Source organism: Phyllobates terribilis, unplaced genomic scaffold, assembly GCF_046119375.1.
Source record: "Phyllobates terribilis strain yellow unplaced genomic scaffold, ASM4611937v1 Scaffold_13__5_contigs__length_258822181, whole genome shotgun sequence".
Taxonomy (NCBI): domain Eukaryota; kingdom Metazoa; phylum Chordata; class Amphibia; order Anura; family Dendrobatidae; genus Phyllobates; species Phyllobates terribilis.
The window spans coordinates 150,621,026-150,635,052 of NW_027362773.1; the positions used below are offsets into that span (position 1 = coordinate 150,621,026).

General features: G+C 48.2%; 1 long non-coding RNA gene across 1 annotated transcript in view; it reads left to right on the forward strand.

Moving 5' to 3' along the window:
• The window catches only part of LOC141174609 (uncharacterized), a 147,404-nt gene extending 135,159 nt beyond the window's left edge, over positions 1-12,245 (forward strand). Inside the window, exon 3 of the long non-coding RNA XR_012252921.1 lies at positions 12,127-12,245. This is a non-coding gene — a long non-coding RNA (uncharacterized lncRNA). The remainder of the gene's footprint in view (positions 1-12,126) is intronic.
• Positions 12,246-14,027: the final 1,782 nt, after the last annotated feature.

Below are 14,027 nucleotides of genomic sequence, written 5' to 3' on the forward strand. Positions count from 1 at the left end.
TTTTTTTTAAGCTTTTTTCACTGTTTTCAGAACATTAACAATAAGAACATGGAAGAGTCCAGGAGCCATTTGGTGAGCTGCATATCCTGCTACATGTTCACAGACTTGCCAGTGGAAAAGCCAGACTTCACATGCCAGAAATGCAAGCTTGTGTCCCTGTTGGAGGAAAAGTTGCGAAATCTAGAAGAGAGGTTAACTACCTTGAAAATCATTAAGGAAGGTGAAGAGTTCTTAGACAGAGCAGAATTATCTCTTCATGATTCAGAAAGAGAAGAAATTCGAACTGCACCTGACGAAACAGAGGAATGGAAGCATGTGACCCACAGAAGCAGGAGGATCGAGAGGCAGTCAGCACCCATACTGCTCAGGAACCAGTACCAGGCTCTCACACAGGAGAACCATGAAGAAATACAGCAAGGTAAGACTTTGCCAGCAATGAATAACCTTGTAAGCCCTCAGAATCCTCCTGGATGGAGAAAGAAGAATGTTGTGAAGAAAAAACGGAGAGTGGTGGTCATGGGGGATTCCCTGTTAAGAGGAACAGAGGCCGCTATCTGCAGACCAGACATAACCTCAAGAGAAATGTGCTGTCTTCCAGGAGCAAAAATTAAAGATGTGTCTGACAGGATATCAAGACTCTTCAGACCTACAGATCACTACCCATTCCTGCTAATACATGTGGGGACAAATGACACCGCAAGAAAGGACCTGGAAACCATCTGCAGTGACTTTGAAGACTTAGGCAAGAAAGTGAAAGAATTGGGAGCGCAGGTGGTCTTCTCATCCATCCTCCCAGTGGATGGCCATGGAACAATGAGGTGGAATAAGATTCTACAGGTGAACAACTGGCTACGTCGATGGTGCCGTCAACAAGGATTTGGATTTCTGGATCACGGAATGAATTACCTATACGATGGACTACTTGCTAGAGATGGGGTGCACCTTACGAATACTGGAAAACATGTATTTGGAAGTCGCCTTGCTACACTCATCAGAAGAGCTTTAAACTAGAACAATGTGGGAAGGGAAGCAAAAGGCCAGAAAAAGCCATACAGCTGACAAATACTATTGAGATCTCTGCTACTGGAAGTGGAAAAGAAGAACAAAGACAAAAAAATCTAAATAATAAAAATATGGGAGGAAGAGAAACCAATCACAAACTAAAATGTTTTTATACAAATGCACAAAGCATGGGCAACAAACAAGGAGAATTGGAACTACTAATGCAGGAAAAGGAATATGATGTCATTGGAATCACTGAAACTTGGTGGGACGATACACATGATTGGAATAAAAGGCTAAAAGGATACAACTTATTTGCAAGAAACAGACTTGATAAACGAGGAGGAGGTGTTGCATTGTATGTTAGAAAAGCGTATATCTGCACAGAGATTGAAGCTTCAGAGACTGGGAGTTCTGTGGAAACTGTTTGGGTAAGAATACAAGGAGAGAACAACGGAAAGGACACCATTGTAGGCATTTACTACAGGCCACCTGGGCAAGCTGAAGATATGGATGAACTCTTTATGTATCAAATGACCAAGTTCTCCAAAAAATATGACGTAGTGGTCATGGGAGATTTCAACTATGCAGACATTTGTTGGGAATCTCTCTCAAGTAAAACTAACAGGTCAAGCAAATTCTTATCCTCTCTTGCTGACAACTTTATCTTCCAAAAGGTAGGGGAGAAAACAAGGGGATCTGCTACTTTGGATCTAATTCTTATAAACAGGGAGGAAATGGTTGAGGAGGTAAAGGTGGCTGGGACCCTAGGAGGCAGCGATCATGCTATTATTGAATTTTGGATAACTAGAGGAGGAAGACATGTGAAGACTCAAACTTCAAGGTTAGATTTTAGAAAGGCAGATTTTAAGAGACTCAGAAAGAGAATAGGAGGGATCCAATGGCTGGATGTCCTTAAGGACAAAAATGTCCAGGAAGGATGGGAAATTTTTAAAAATGAGATTCTCAAAGCACAATCGTTAACAATCCCGAAAAGTAGGAAGAATGGGAAGCATTTAAGGAAACCAGGATGGATGAACACAGAACTTAAACACATGCTAAAAAGAAAGAAAGAAATGTTTATTAAATGGAAAGAGGGAGGCATATCTAAAGAAGATTATAGTGCAGTCTGCAGATCCTGCAGGGCACGTATCAGGTTAGCTAAAGCTGACAATGAATTAAGGCTTGCAAGAGATGTCAAAAGCAATAAAAAAGGATTTTGGGGGTATGTCAAAAGTAAAAGAAAAGTCAAAGATGCTATAGGATTTTTACAGGATGAAAATGGAGAAATGGTAAGAGAGGATGTTGAGAAGGCCGAACTTTTTAATTCCTATTTTGCATCTGTTTTCTCTCAGAAAGAAAATGTAACATCAACTGATCTTCACTGTCCTTTTAAAGGAATAGAGGAATCCAAGTTATCAGTAAACAGAAAGATTGTGAGGGAATATTTAGCTAACATAAATGAGTTCAAGTCTCCAGGTCCAGATGAATTACACCCCAGAGTACTGAAGGAGATTGTAGAAGAAATTTTAGAACCACTCTCCATAATCTTTGAAAATTCTTGGAGAACAGGAGAAGTCCCAGAAGACTGGAGAAGAGCAAATGTTGTTCCTATCTTCAAGAAGGGGAAGAAGGTGGACCCAGGGAACTATAGGCCGGTGAGTCTGACTTCTATACCAGGAAAGATCTTTGAACAAATTATTAAACAACATGTATGTAAGTACATGGATAAGAATGAAGTGATTAACCAGAGTCAGCATGGGTTTGTAACTAACAAGTCATGTCAGACTAACTTAATTTCCTTCTATGACAGAATCACTGACTGGGTGGATCAGGGAAATGCTGTAGATATAGTATATCTTGACTTCAGCAAAGCATTTGACAAAGTATCTCACATCATCCTTATTGAAAAAATGACCAAGTATGCAATGGACCAGGCAACTGTTAGGTGGATTCATAACTGGCTTAGTGATCGGACTCAAAGGGTGGTTGTAAATGGCTTCACATCCAGCTGGATGAATGTCTCAAGTGGGGTACCACAGGGCTCCGTCCTGGGACCTGTATTGTTCAACATCTTTATCAATGATTTAGATGAAGGAATTGAGGGTAAACTGATTAAATTTGCTGATGACACAAAGCTAGGAGGGATAGCTAATACTAGAGAAGAGAGAGAGAGGATTCAAAAAGACCTAAATAAACTGGAGCAGTGGGCAGCAACCAACAGAATGGTTTTTAACAGGGAAAAATGCAAAGTACTACATCTGGGCAATAAAAATGAAAAAAGCATATACAGAATGGGAGGAATAGAGCTAAGCAACAGTACATGTTGAAAAAGACTTAGGTATACTAATAGATCATAGACTGAACATGAGTCAACAGTGTGGTGCAGCAGCAAAAAAGGCAAATACAATTCTGGGATGTATTAACAGAAGCATACAGTCTAGATCACGTGAAGTCATTATCGGTCTTTACTCCTCTTTGGTCAGACCTCATCTGGAATACTGTGTACAGTTTTGGGCACCACATTTTAAAAAAGACATAGACAAACTGGAGCAAGTTCAGAGAAGAGCGACCAGAATGGTGACTGGTCTGCAAACCATGTCCTATGAGGAACGGTTGCAGGATTTGGGAATGTTTAGCTTGCAAAAAAGAAGACTGAGAGGAGACTTAATAGCTGTCTACAAATATGTCAAGGGCTGTCACATTGTAGAAGGATCATCTTTATTCTCATTTGCACAAGGAAAGACTAGAAGCAATGGGATGAAACTAAATGGGAGGAGACACAGATTAGATATTAGAAAAAACTTTTTGACAGTTAGGGTGATTAATGAGTGGAACAGGCTGCCACGAGAGGTGGTGAGTTCCCCTTCAATGGACGTCTTCAAACAGAGGCTGGACAGACATCTGTCTGAGATGATCTAGTGAATCCTGCTTTGAGCAGGGGGTTGGACCAGATGACCCAGGAGGTCCCTTCCAACTCTACCATTCTATGATTCTATGATTCTATGATTCTATGACTCATACTGTATATAGGAGGCTATGTGAGGGCTCATATAGTATATAGGAGGCTATGTGAGGGCTCATATAGTATATAGGAGGCTATGTGAGGGCTCATATAGTATATAGGAGGCTATGTGAGGGCTCATATAGTATATTGGAGGCTATGTGAGGGCTCATATAGTATATAGAAGGCTATGTGAGGGCTCACATTGTATATTGGAGGTTATGTGAGGCCTCACACTGTATATAAGAGGTTATGTGGGGCCTTACACTGTATATAGAAGGCTATGAGGGAATCATACTGTATATAGGAGGCTATTTGAGGGCTCATATTGTATATAGAGAGACTATGTGGGGGCTCACACTGTATATAGGAAGCTATGCGGATCTCATAATGTATATAAGAGGCCACGTGGGGTCTGACAATATATAGAGAGGCTATGTGGGGACTCACATTGTATATAGGAGGCTATGTGGGACTCATACTGTACATAGGAGGCTATGTGGCGGCTAATAATATGTATACAGTAGAAGGCTATGTGGGGGCTCATACTGTATAAAGGAGGCTATGAGGACTCATACTGTACATAGGGGGCTCATACTATATATAGGAGGCTATATGCGGGCTCATACTGTACAAAGGAGGCTATGTGGCGGCTCATAATATGTATAGGAGGCTATGTGGGTCTCATACGGTATATAGGGGGCTATGTGGTGGCTAATACTGTATATAGGATGGAATATGTGGGCTCACACTGTATATAAGGGCTATGTGGTGGCTTACACTGTATATAGGGGCTATGTGGGGTGCATACTGTATGTAGGAATAATGTCTGTAATCTGCTGTGGAATTAATAGCACTATATACTGTACTTTTCAGATTATAGTACGCACTTTTCTCCTCCAAAAATTTTTGGGAAAATGGGGGTACGTCTTATAATCTGAATGTAGTTTACCGGGCCATTTGGGAGCGGCATTTTAGGGTCGCTGCTGCAGGAAGCTGGTGACGGCAGGAATGAGGCGATGCTGCGGGTCCCAGGCTGGGAAGGTGGGTGTCTGGCTGTGCGACGGGCACTGTGCTTTCACAAAATGTCGGAGGAGCCCCCGCACTTTCCATGGTTTTCAATGCGGTGAACTTGGAGAAAAAAGGCCACCAGAGGCGGCGCATGTGCGGATTGAGATCGTGACACCGAGATCTTGTCTCCCGAGGTCTCAACCTAAGCATGTGCCGCCTCCGGTGGCCATTTTCCCTAAGTCTACAGCATTGAAAACCACGGGAAGTACAGGGGATCCGCCGGCATTTTGTGAAAGCACGGAGCCCGGCTCATCGTCGAACATCCCCCTCTCAGCCTGGGGTCCACAGCATCACCCCACTCCTGCCGCTGCCAGCTTCCTGGAGCAGCGGCTCTGCTCCACCACAGCAGCCCCCTTCCCTGGGTAATCTACCGTAAAAGCAGACTATAAGAAGCACCACCATTTTATTAAAAACATTTTTTTTCCTATTTTTCTCACCAAAATTTGGGGTGCGTCTTATGATACGGTGCATTTTATAATCTGCAAAATATGGTTAGTAAAATAAATAAATAAATGGGGAGCTGTGTGGGGGCTCATACTGTATACAGGGGGCTGTGTGTGTGCTCATATGTTATATAGGGGGGCTGTGTGGGGGCTGATACTGTATACAGGGGGCTGTGTGTGTGCTCATATGGTATATAGGGGAGCTGTGTGGGGGCTCATACTGTATACAGGGGGCTGTGTGTGTGCTCATATGGTATATAGGGGGGCTGTGTGTGGGCTCATACGGTATATAGGGGGATGTTGGCATACTTAATTCTGCTCAATATTAAGTGATATAAATATTATTTTATATTAATTGTAGTTAATATTAATATTGCGCAGAACTAATTTCAGCCTTTCAGCCTATTGGTTCAGGCCCCCACAACAGTTACGTTCTCTCATGTGGCCCCTCTGGAAAATGAATTGCCCACCCCTGATATATACCATCATTTATTATCCAGTATATAGCATCTGATGTCTGTATAACAGTATGTCCTATATCCCATCACATATTCTCCTGTATACTGGAGGTCATATACTGTGCACAGACATCAGATGGTGCAGAGGAGAAGAAGTGACTGGTGTAATATCTAATGGCTGTACTCAAGGTGTAATGTGCACTAGTTACATATTAGCCTGTAGGTGGTATAATATATATACTATAGGCCCAGACATCCCATATTATATACAGGATAATAGGAGGCGGGTATAATATCCAGAGCTAACAAGCCTCCCCTATTCCCTGGGCCTGTCCCGATTTGAGGGCTCAGTCCCGGCCCGGCTCAGCTCTTCTCCCGGCAGGGGCGCTGCTGGGCACTGGGCTTTTCCTCCAGACACGCAGGCTTTCCATGCTGTGTGTGACCCCTTGTAGCTCCGCCTCCCGCTCTCTGCTCCTCCCCGGCATCAGGGCAGAGGAATTCTACTGTGCAGAGACCGCGCAGCATGAGGAGGTGAGGGGTCAGGGGGCGGGGCCAAGTCTGCGGAGGACATGACAACAAGGTGCGGTCCTGAAGTGAGGGGGAGACCCGCAGCCTCTCCCATCTGTGGCTGCTGTTATTACAGGATGGGAGGGGGCTCATGCAATGTCACCAGCAGCTCTGCAGTCGGGACTAGGGGGGATGGGAGGGGGATTTAGGGACACTGCAGGGCTGACAGCTCTCCTGCGTACAGCCCATACTCTGCTGCTGATTGCAAACACCAGGCCCCACCACTGCCACTGGAGACATGATGGAGAAGAAGGGACTATATACATGTCATGTTGTGCCCGCTGTGTGTGTGATGTCTGTGTGATGGTTGTGCCCGCTGTGTGTGTGATGTCCGTGTGATGGTTGTGCCCGCTGTGTGTGTGATGTCCGTGTGATGGTTGTGCCCGCTGTGTGTGTGATGTCCGTGTGATGGTTGTGCCCGCTGTGTGTATGATGTCTGTGTGATGGTTGTGCCCGCTGTGTGTATGATGTCTGTGTGATGGTTGTGCCCGCTGTGTGTATGATGCCCGTGTGATGGTTGTGCCCGCTGTGTGTGTGATGTCTGTGTGATGGTTGTGCCCGCTGTGTGTATGATGTCTGTGTGATGGTTGTGCCCGCTGTGTGTATGATGTCTGTGTGATGGTTGTGCCCGCTGTGTGTATCATGCCTTTGTGATAGTTGTGCCCGCTGTGTGTATGATGTCCGTGTGATGGTTGTGCCCTCTGTGTGTCTGATGTCTGTGTGATGGTTGTGCCCGCTGTATGTATGATGTCTGTGTGATGGTTGTGCCCGCTGTGTGTATGATGTCTGTGTGATGGTTGTGCCCGCTGTGTGTATGATGTCTGTGTGATGGTTGTGCCCGCTGTGTGTATGATGCCTTTGTGATGGTTGTGCCCGCTGTGTGTATGATGTCCGTGTGATGGTTGTGCCCGCTGTGTGTCTGATGTCTGTGTGATGGTTGTGCCCGCTGTATGTATGATGTCTGTGTGATGGTTGTGCCCGCTGTGTGTCTGATGTCTGTGTGATGGTTGTGCCCGCTGTGTGTATGATGTCTGTGTGATGGTTGTGCCCGCTGTTTGTATGATGTCTGTGTGATGGTTGTGCCCGCTGTGTGTATGATGTCTTTGTGATGGTTGTGCCCGCTGTCTGTGTGATGGTTGTGCCCGCTGTGTGTGTGATGTCTGTGTGATGGTTGTGCCCGCTGTGTGTGTGATGTCTGTGTGATGGTTGTGCCCGCTGTGTGTGTGATGTCTGTGTGATGGTTGTGCCCGCTGTGTGTGTGATGTCTGTGTGATGGTTGTGCCCGCTGTGTGTGTGATGTCTGTGTGATGGTTGTGCCCGCTGTGTGTCTGATGTCTGTGTGATGGTTGTGCCCGCTGTGTGTATGATGTCTGTGTGATGGTTGTGCCGCTGTGTGTGTGATGTCTGTGTGATGGTTGTGCCCGCTGTGTGTGTGATGTCTGTGTGATGGTTGTGCCCGCTGTGTGTGTGATGTCCGTGTGATGGTTGTGCCCGCTGTGTGTGTGATGTCCGTGTGATGGTTGTGCCCGCTGTGTGTGTGATGTCCGTGTGATGGTTGTGCCCGCTGTGTGTGTGATGTCCGTGTGATGGTTGTGCCCGCTGTGTGTGTGATGTCCGTGTGATGGTTGTGCCCGCTGTGTGTGTGATGTCCGTGTGATGGTTGTGCATGCTGTGTGTGTGATGCCCGTGTGATGGTTGTGCCCGCTGTGTGTATGATGCCCGTGTGATGGTTGTGCCCGCTGTGTGTATGATGTCCGTGTGATGGTTGTGCCCTCTGTGTGTATGATGTCCGTGTGATGGTTGTGCCCGCTGTGTGTATGATGTCCGTGTGATGGTTGTGCCCGCTGTGTGTATGATGTCCGTGTGATGGTTGTGCCCGCTGTGTGTATGATGTCCGTGTGATGGTTGTGTCCGCTGTGTGTATGATGTCTGTGATGGTAGTGCCCGCTGTGTGTATGATGTCTGTGTGATGGTTGTGCCCGCTGTGTGTATGATGTCTGTGTGATGGTTGTGCCCGCTGTGTGTATGATGTCTGTGTGATGGTTGTGCCCGCTGTGTGTATGATGTCTGTGTGATGGTTGTGCCCGCTGTGTGTATGATGTCGGTGTGATGGTTGTACCCGCTGTGTGATGGTTGTGCCCGCTGTGTGTATGATGTCTGTGTGATGGTTGTGCCCGCTGTGTGTATGATGTCTGTGTGATGGTTGTGCCCGCTGTGTGTCTGATGTCTGTGTGATGGTTGTGCCCGCTGTGTCTCTGATGTCTGTGTGATGGTTGTGCCCGCTGTGTGTCTGATGTCTGTGTGATGGTTGTGCCCGCTGTGTGTATGATGTCTGTGTGATGGTTGTGCCCGCTGTGTGTATGATGTCTGTGTGATGGTTGTGCCCGCTGTGTGTATGATGTCTGTGTGATGGTTGTGCCCGCTGTGTGTATGATGTCTGTGTGATGGTTGTGCCCGCTGTGTGTATGATGTCTGTCTGATGGTTGTGCCCGCTGTGTGTATGATTTCTGTGTGATGGTTGTGCCCGCTGTGTGTATGATGTCTGTGTGATGGTTGTGCCCGCTGTGTGTATGATGTCTGTGTGATGGTTGTGCCCGCTGTGTGTATGATGTCTGTGTGATTTTTAACATAGCGCTTTGAAATAGGCAGGGGTGGGAGATTAATTTTCCCAAGGGGCCACGTGAGAGACCGTGACTGTTGTGGAGTCCGAACCAATAGGTTCAAATTAATTCAGCTCAATATTAATATTAATATATTAATTATATATTTTTTGTATATTTATATTATCACTTAATATTGAGTAGATTTAAGTATGCTGACATCCCCCTATATACAGTATGAGCCCCCACACAACCCCGTACATACAGTATTAGCACACACCACCCCTACCTACGGTATGAGCCCTCGCATAGCCCCCAATATACAGTAAGAGCCACCACAAGAAAGCCAGATGTCGTATAATGAATCTACATAAAGATGAGAAAGTTCTGGCGGCTCCGACTGTGAATGAGGGAACAAAAAATAATCCTCAGGTCCCAACAAGAGATGAGCAGGACTCACAGATGAGGCCGCACTGCCCCGGAAGATAAGAGACTCATGGCCTCCAGTCCAGCCGCCAGGTAGCACTGACCTGGACGCCCGACTGGAGGCCCCGGAATCCATCTGCTCATCTCTAGTCCCAGCTGCCCTGGATACAGTGGACAGTCCTGGATTTGGGTCTGGGCCTTGCAGTCTCGGCCGTCTGCTGAATTTCCCTCACTACCAGCGCCCCTCTGACAACTCCTCCTGCCGGGCGAGAAAGATAATGGTAAATGGGCGTGGATTGGGGTGTGACCAGGGGCGAGGCCAAAATTTGCCGCGCATAGCATATCTGATGTCTGTATCCCAGTATATCGCTTACCATCACATATTATGCTGTATACTGGATGTGATGGACTTTGATACAGGCATCCAATGTTATACAGAGGATAATATGTCACTGGTGTAATATCTGATGTCTGTGCTCATAGTGTGGTATATAACTGTCACATGCTATTCTTTATGTAATATCTGATGTATGTAGTCATAATATATCTTATTCCAGTACAGATGAGCGAATTGATTCGCAGGACACTGGTCAAACAGTCCCGTCAGTAGTCTGTGGCCACCAGACCAGAGCCCCGCGAGCCTCCTCCCGCCTGCCGGCATCTCTGACTCCTCTTTTGATTATAGTCTTTGCATGATGTCATCTTTTTGGCGTGACACATACATGACATTGTGCCTGGCTACAAATCAAAGGAAGAGAAAGAGAATGGTGTCAGGTAGGAGGCTGTCAGGGCTCCTATCCAGCAGCCACTGAATATTCATCTGACCATTGGATCAGGGTCCTGCAAATGAAGTTGCTCATCTCTATATATCAGTCATATATTCTCCTATGTATATTGTATTGTATGTGGTATAATATGTTCACTGTGTGCACAGACATCAGATGGGACACACATGATAATTAGTGACTCGTACATCATATACTATAATGTGGAGTTGACTTTTACATTGATGACTTGCTCGATCAAGTATGTAGGAAATAATACACAAAATAATAATTCCTAGGTATCTATCTGGCAGACCTGTGCTTATGTGTGGCCACCTTTAGGCTGTGTGCCCACTATGCGTTTTTTAAGCGTTTCCACAACGGCAATTCCGCTGCAGAAACGCTTAAAAAACGCTTGGTAGAAGGTCTGCTATGTTCCCCAATGATAATCCGCATCTGCTGTGCACATGCTGCGGAAATTTCCGCTGCAGATTATCAATGCGGAAAAATCCGCCGCACTACCAATTATTTTGTGTAATCGCAGCGTTTTTGCCGCCATTGACTTGCATTGAATTGCATAATATCCGCATGACTACATGTGCACATGCGGATATTTAGCGATTCAATGTGCGGATGGTACCCGGATTTGGAGAAGAAGAGACTCTCCTCCAGACCGGGTACCATAGTACCTGTAAAAAAAAAAGAATTAAAATAAAAAATATACATTATACTTACCTTCTGATGGCCCCCGGTCTCCATAGCGATGCGTCCTGGCTTCCTGGCAGCTCATGATGGTCTAAAAGGACCTGCCATGACGTCATTTAGTCATGTGACAGGTCACACGACCGCTGACGTCGGCGGTCGCTTGACCCGTCACAAAATGACGTCATGGCTGGTCCTTTTACACAACCGCGAGACACCGGGAAGACCGGACGCATCGGATAAGGAGACCAGGGGCCGTCAGAAGGTAAGTATAATATTTATTTTTTGCCGTTCTTTTACGGTCACACTATATAAATCCATACCGGTTGCATGGATTTATATAGTGTGACAAGTTGTCAAGCACTTTCCAAGTGATGCTAAAATCGCTTGCAAAGCGCTTGACAACCCGCATGCGGAAATGCATGTGAAGAGCGCTTCACTTCTGCTTGTCCCTGGCAGGAAAACTCATAGAATCCGCATGCGTTTTTTCTGCCAGGGAGATGCAGAAACGCTCTGGAAAAATTCTCAGCATTTCTGCATTGTGGGCACTTAGCCTTACTCTGTTTAGGAGTGTAGAAAATACCTTGGATTACTTGCATTACACCTCTAACAACCTAAATCCGTTTTGTAGTGGTCAGACATTGTACATATTATGCTTATGTATTACCAGTTTTAAATGCTCACCTGAACTGGACCAAGTGCATATATTTGTTATATGAGTGTGCAAAGCAGTCATCAAAGCAAAAGGTGGCTACTTTGAAGAACCTAGAATATAAGACATATTTTCAGTTGTTTCACACTTTTTTGTTAAGTATATAATTCCACATGTGTTAATTCATAGTTTTGATGCCTTCAGTGTGAATGTACAATTTTCAAAATCATGAAAATACAGAAAAATCTTTAAATGAGAAGGTGTGTCCAAACTTTTGGTCTGTACTGTACCTATATTATGACCGGCTCCAGTTTTTGACCCTAGTCCTTGATTTTCACCCGTAAGTGGCTATCTTTTTCAGTTTTATTTGTTGTAATGGTTGATTATTATTTTGCATATTAAAAATGCTTTTTTCTCTGTCATCCCTGACCTTACAGATCTGACTGGACCAAAAGGGAAATACCTGTAGTTCGGAGGTGCTGGAAGCCAGAGAGGAATCTGAAATGGAGGCCGGAGCTGGGAGCCAGAAAGAAGAAGAGCCTGCGGAGAGCACCAGTACACCACAGCCCCTCGACACCTCCCCTCATGCACCAATAAGCCAGCATCGCTACCGCCCCACCATCACTGGCGTACGTGACATGGGAATACCTGTGAGTGATGATGATGAGAGTTTTTGTCTAAGCCTGCCCCGTTATTTCAGGCACGTTCCCTTTTTATTGAGGCTGCAGACCAGGGCTGCCCTCCAAATTGTTTTGTCTGCCGCTGCGCCACAAAATTCTGCTCTGTCTGGCTCTGGCCTCCTCTCGCTCTGGCTCTGTCCTGCCCTCGCCTTGGCTCCGGCCTGCTCTCACCCTGGCTCCGGCCTCCTCTCGCTCTGGCTCTGGCCTGACTCCGGCCTGCCCTTGTTCTGGCTCCGGCCAACGCTCTCATTGGCTCCAGCCTGCTCTCGCCCTGGCTCCGACCTGCTCTCTCTCTGGCTCTGGCCTGCCCTTGCCTTGGCTCTGGCCTCCTCTCGCTCTGGCTCTGTCCTGCCCTCGCCTTGGCTCCGGCCTGCTCTCGCCCTGGCTCCGGCCTCCTCTCGCTCTGGCTCTGGCCTGCCCTCGCACTGGCTCCAGCCTGCTCTCTCTCTGGCTCTGGCCTGCCCTCACCCTGGCTCCGGCCCACTCTCGCTCTGGCTCTGGCCTCCTCTCGCTCTGGCTCTGGCCTGCCTTCGCCTTGGCTCCGGCCTGCCCTCGCTCAAGCCTGCTCTACCTCTGGCTGTGGCCTGCCCTTTCCTTGGCTCCGGACTGCTCTCACTCTGGCTCCGGCCTGCTCTCGCCCTGGCTCCGGCCTGCCATCGCTCTGTCTGGCTCCGGCCTGTTCTTGCTCTTGCTTCGGCCTGCTCTCGCCCTGGCTCCGACATTCTCTCGCCCTGGCTCCGGCATTCTCTCGCCCTGGCTCCGGCATTCTCTCGCTCTGGCACTAGCCTGCCCTCGCCTTGTCTCCGGCCTGCTCTCGCTCTGGCTCTGGCCTGCCCTCCTGGCTCTGCCACTGACCTGCCCTCGCCTTGGCTCCGGCCTGCCCTCTCCGTGGCTCCGGCCTTCCCTCTCCTTGGCTCCAGCCTGCTCTTGTCCTGGCTCCGGCCTGCTCTTGTCTTGGCTCCGGCCTGACCTTGCTCTGGCTCCGGCCTGCTCTCACCCTGGCTCCGGCCTGCCCTCACCTTGTCTCCAGCCTGGTCTCGCTCTTGATCTGGCCTTCCCTCGCCTTGTCTCTGGCCTGCTCTCGCTCTGGCTCTGGCCTGCCCTGGCTCTGCCTCTGGCCTGCCCTCCCTCGCCTTGGCTCCAGCCTGCCCTCTTCTTGGCTCCGGCCTGCTCTCGCTCTGACTCTGGTCTGCCCTCGAGGGCCTTGGCTCCGGCCTGCTCTCGCCCTGCCTCCGGCCTGCTCTCGCCCTGCCTCCGGCCTGCTCTCGCCCTGCCTCCGGCCTGCTCTTGCTCTTGCTTCGGCCTGCTCTCGCCCTGGCTCCGGCCTGACCTTGCTCTGGCCAGCTCCTTCTCTGGCTCCGGCCTGCCCTCGCCTTGGCTCCGGCCTGCTCTCGCCCTGGCTCCGGCCTGCTCTCGCCCTGGCTCCGGCCTGCCCTCGCCCTGGCTCCGGCCTGCCTTCTAACTGGCTCCGGCATGCCCTCGCTCTGGCTCCGGCCTTCCCTTGCCCTGGCTCCGGCCTTATCTCGCTCTGGCTCTGTCCTGCTCTCGTTCTGGCTCTGGCCTGCCCTCACCTTGTCTCCAGCCTGATCTCGCTCTTGCTTTGGCCTTCCCTCGCCTTGTCTCCTCTGGCCTGCTCTCGCTCTGGCCTGCCCTGGCTC